Source organism: Benincasa hispida, chromosome 5, assembly GCF_027475165.1.
Source record: "Benincasa hispida cultivar pf3 chromosome 5, pf3_genome.v1.1, whole genome shotgun sequence".
NCBI classification, from domain to species: Eukaryota; Viridiplantae; Streptophyta; class Magnoliopsida; order Cucurbitales; family Cucurbitaceae; genus Benincasa; species Benincasa hispida.
In genome coordinates, this window is record NC_143482.1 from 40,571,124 (window position 1) to 40,577,123 (window position 6,000).

Below are 6,000 nucleotides of genomic sequence, written 5' to 3' on the forward strand. Positions count from 1 at the left end.
AGTTCGAAAGTTTAGTTTATCTATCGTACGTAACAGCAATAAATATTGTTGATTATAAAAATATTTTATTATAAACTTCTTCATTTATGTGTATATTTTTATCTTTTACTCTCTCCCCTTGTTAGTTACCCAACTTTAAGAAAGATTTTTGGTTTTATGTGGATCAAAATGTGTTTCCACACACTCAATGTTATTCTTTAAAATGTGAGTATATATATATATATAATTATCTTATTGATACACCAATTTTATATTTTAAATTAATTTTAATTGAGTATTTGATATATTATTGATACACTAATAAGATATTTTAAATGCATTTTGAATGAATACTCGTTTTATACTATTAAAACATCAATAATATTATACTTTAAATAAATTTTAAATGGTTGCTAAAAAACTTCATTGATAAACCGATGTTTGAAATTACCTTTAAAACAAGTATGATAGAAATTAACTATCCACTTGCAATGGAAGACTATGATTTCTAAACAATTTAGAAACCATGTTCGAATTGGCTCTGGGAGCGTTTGGAGGTGAGTTAGACATGTTTTACTTTGCTTTAAACATGTGTTTTATTACTTCAACATTTTAAAAATGCATTTTTAGGAGGTGTTTGGCTCACCAACATGAGATGAGTTGAGTTGGTAACATATACCAACTCAATGTTTGGTTGGTGGAGTTGAGTTGGTATATTTACCAACTTGCCCTAACTCATCTCAACTCTCCCTTCTTCCAATGTTTTCAATGGCTCCATTCATTGGCCATTGTTGGCGACTACCACTGCTACAGTCTGGGAACCAACTTCGAGCTTCGACAACTACCTCTGATGACAACTCCAGCAACCAACTTCGATAACAACCTCGTGCAACCATATCCGACGACCAATTTTGGGCTCTGACAACTACCTCTGAAACAAACTCCATTGACCAACTCTGACAACTACCTTTGTGTGACCAACTATCTAGGCTTCAATAACTACCTCTGATTACGAACTCCAGTGAAAATCATCTTCAATGATCGACATTGATGACCACCTTCGCGCGATCAATTTCAATGACCAATTTCTCCGACAACTACATCTGACAACAAACTCCAATGAGCAACTTCAATACCAACTTAATGCAACCAACTTTTGGCTTTGACAACCACCTCCGACTACAAACTCCGGTGAAAATTATCTTCAATAATCAACTTCGACAACCACCTCCAACTATTATAAGACCTATTGCTTCTTAACAATCCTGCTATAGTCCAGGAGGAGGTATTGTTTGCGTCTATTTAGTATGATTGACCAGCTTAACTATTTTAATGAACAATATTTTTTTGTATGTATGAAATTGGCTCATTGTTGGCCATGACTATATATATACACCCTATTACTTGTGAACATGATAATAAACCCTTATGACAACCCAACTTTTTGTGCATGTTCAACTCATACGTTCCATGACTACTAAAGTATTTTGTAGGATTGTTGATTATATAATAGTATTTTGTCTACATTAAGCGCAATATTTATTTATATGTAGAAAATTGTAAAATATATTTCTATCTAATCGAATTCACATATCAAATGACTATCGAGAATATTTGAAAAAGTATGCATGTAGTTTAAAAGTATTTAACAAATTAAAAAAAAACCATAAAATGAAGATTTTTTTTCCTGAACATTTTCTAGCAAGAATTAGTGGAAAATAGATATTTGTTCTTTGATGATCCTCCAAATTTAGAGGAAATGAGAGTGGAATTGTTGAAGAAATGTGGCATTTCAATGGTTGTTAAGAAGATGAGGGAGATTCAATTAAAAAAATTTATGACAGGAAAAATACATAGCAAAAACTAATAAGAAGAAGAATATGATGATGAAATTCATGGAGAAAAATTAGGAATCAAGAGTTTTGATTTCTCTTTGGTTTTCCATTTGATTTAACATATTTCTGCAAGAAATATAGTGGGTTAATTGTTGTTCATTACTAAAAAAATTTTTAAAAAAAATTGCAATCCATATTTCATTCGAACAAAGATCCATATTTTATTCGAACAAAGATGGAATTATTGAATAAAAAAGTTTCAAAACAAAAATAGTAATCATGAAAGCAGATTATTTAGAGTTCAAAAAACTGAACCAGATACCACAAATATATGAACTCAATTCTGCAGCTCAAACACAGACATATGAACTCAGTAAAATAACTATGCAGCCTAAACATAAATATATAAATTCCATAGACATATGAACTTCACTAACATATGAACACCAAGCATCATATCTCAACTTTATACCTTAAACAACCCCTTAGTAATATCCCAGATTTGTTAATAAATCAACTGTGAAAGTGTCATTTGTTTTCTAAGTCCACCCATTTTATGTTTAATAATTGGAGCCAACATGCAATCATTGTAAGTTGATGATAACGTACAAGTAAAATAATACTTCAAAACAATTATAAATATTTTAAATTTAAATCCACAAATAACAAGTATACGAGCATAAGTTGACTGATAATTTTGGATATCAATGATATAATTTAGTTCATCAATGGTATAAAAGATATTTATTTTTCATATTTATTTATATATCAATTGACTGATATACAATGTAAAGTATATTATTAGATATACTACTGAGTATATTTGTCGATATGCTAATGAAGATGAATTTGGAATAATAAAGAAAAAATAAACTAGGTCTAAACTTTTTGCTGTACTTTCGGATTTTTCTTTTAAGAAAAAACCATTTTTAGATTTGCAAATATATTTAGGGGTCATTTGGTTAGAGGTTTTCTTGATATAAATTGACATAGGCATCCAAAATTCATGTTGTTTCTCAATTTTCAATACATTGCGCGGGAATATTCCCAAACATTCTCATTTCCCACAAATAAGGGTTTTCTTTTTCCTTCCAAAACTGTGAATTCTCCCTTTTCCCATCTTCTTCTGTTTTTAATTTTATATAATTTCATTTTGAATATAGGTAGTTAATTAATTAATATTAATTTAAAAAATAAATTTAAATATTTGTTTTAATAAATCAATAATAATCTAATAAAATATTTACTTAATTTATGTTTACAATAAAAATTTATTAAATGAATACAATTACATAATGACAAAAATTATTAAGGAGATGTTTGATAAATGTGTATGAGTTGTTGGGTTGGGTAGGTATTTATTACCCATGTTTGTTAAGAAACCTATGAGTTATTAAAACCCTTTTTTATCGACTCAAAACTCCGCTTTTTTACCCACTCAAAACTTCCTTTTTTTTATCCACTCAAAACTAACCCTAAAAATCAATATATTTTCATTTCTTTCTCTCTTCCCTCATCTTTGCCGTTTGGATCCATATCTGATTTTTTTTTTTGTTTATCGTCAAACCTTTGGATTCTATTTTCATTTCTTTCTATGGACTGTCATGTCGAAAAGAATGAAAACTTTTGCATACGTCATGACATGTAATTTTTATATTTGTATTATGACACGGATATTATAAGTATCAAAAAGAACATATATTTTGTGAATTTTTTTTGGAAACGGCCACATGTTCGATCGATTCATATTATTTTTGTGATCTTATGAAAAATGTTACTGTACTACATCACATTCTCAAAGGTAATTATCATATGTACAATTTCAATTCCAAATATACTATCCATATTATATAAAAATAAATTGTATGAAATGTGAAATAATAAAGTTAAGTTAGCAAGATTCAATATATATACATACAATATACCAATTAGTAATTGGGATAATTAACTTCAATATATATACATACAATATACAATATACCAATTAATTGAGCAACAATATGAAATATATTTTGTTGGTATGTTTTACCGATTGAAGAGAATTAAAATTATTACAGTTTTTTAAAAGAATATATGAAAAATAATCTACTATGTTCTACAAATTGAGAAAAAATTTGAGATTGTCCAGTTTATGTCATAAATGATTTGAAAAAATACGTGTATATTTGAAAATTAATCAACAATAGCAAAGCATAAAACTAAAAAATAAAAGAATGAAATAAAAACAAACAGAAAAAAATAGAATTAATCTCATTCACAAAAAACTGCATCAGGTCCCTAACTCAACTCAACTCAACTCTGCACAACAAACACAGAAAATAATTATCAACTCAACTCAACTCTGCAAATAAACACAGACAATTTAACTTCCCAGATAATTTAACTCTCCAAGATAATAATTACCAACTCAACTCAACTCAACTCTCTACTTTTATCACGTACCAAACAATAATAAACTATATTTAATTAGTAAACTAGAATTAGTCAACTTTAGTTTAGTACAAAAATTCATTTTCTAATAATAATAATTGATTACTTATTTTTTTCATAATCAAACAATTATTAATTAAGATTAAATTGATCATTCATTATAAATATATAATCAATTTTTATTATCTATAATCAGATAATTAATTATTTATTGTGATTAATTTTTATTACTTTATTCATTTTTAACATATCATATTTTTATCTCATTTTTTAACTTTTTATATAATATATAATTGGCTAAATTATACAAAATACTCTTAAACTTTGAAATTTGTGTCAAAAATATCCTTGAACTTTCAAAAGTTTCAAAAATATACTTAAAAAAATATCCTTATCGTTTTGGATAGAAACCCTTAGTGTTTTGTATCAAAAGTACCCTTGCACTTTCAAAAGTTTCAAAAATACTCTTGAACTTTAAAAAATGGTTAAAAAAATTATATGAACAAAAATTGTTAATATCGTCTTACTTCTCTATTTTTCATCTTTTTTTTCTCTCATCCCTTCCTCAATACCCTCTCACTCCCGTTTTTGCTAATTGTTTGACATTTGTTTATCTAAAATAAGTAAATAAATAAAATTGCATATTTCAATTAAGGTATATGGACTATAATAAGAAGAAAGAGAATAAAAAGCACCAAAAATTTGAGGGCTTAAATGTATTAACAAAATTGTACTTAGTAGTTAAGTGTATGTTAATAGCCGAATACATTTTTTTTGTTTGACTGTTTTGTTTGTTTTAAGGGGAGATTTTTATTTTCGAATTTTGTGAGATTTTATGTTTTAACTTAAAATTTTGGCTAATGAAAAAATTGGTCTAAGCTAATAACTGAAAAATTAAGAGAAAATGAAAGTATTCATATGAAAAAATGGAAGAATTTTGTATAATTTGTTTTAAAAATGGTTATTTTTTAACTAAGAAAACTTCAAACAAATTGATCACTATATATTAACGGAGGGGCATTTTAAACTTCTTTTAAGTGTAAAGTTATTTCTACAACGAATTATTAACAGAGTTTTGTTCATATACTAACGGTGAAGGTATTTTTTAATTTTGTTTAAGTTAAGGGTATTTTTTGAAACTTTTGAAAGTTCAGAGGCATTTTTTTAAACAAAACTTTAACGGTTTCCATCCAAAACTAACGGCAAGGGCATTTTTGAACTCTTTTTAAAAGTTTATGGTTATTTTTGAAACTTTTGAAAGTTGTATTTTTTAGGCAAAATATAAAGTTTAGGGACATTTTATTTTATATAATTTAGCTATGTTGTTTATTAAAATATATTTTCTTGTATTATTTAATTGAAATAAAAATTACTAATGTTGAACTTAATTATTATAAAAATAATTAAACATTAGATTATAAATAATATGACATTCATTAAATACAATAATTGGTTAATTTTAATTATAAATTATTTAATTTTCAAATATTTATAATTAAAATTACTATTGATTGTTAATTAATTAATTATCAATATATTGACTGATATTATTGTTTAATTAATTAATCTGATCAAATTATATAAGATTATCGTACTTATTTTTATAAGTTAAATACAAACATAATTTTTGTTTATCAAATTTTGATATCATTTTCCATGCACATCCAAATCCAGTCATCTTTGATTTCCATACATCTTATTTTTAGACATCCTATTTCCAGACATTTTTTATTTCTCGGTATTTTTAAAACCATAA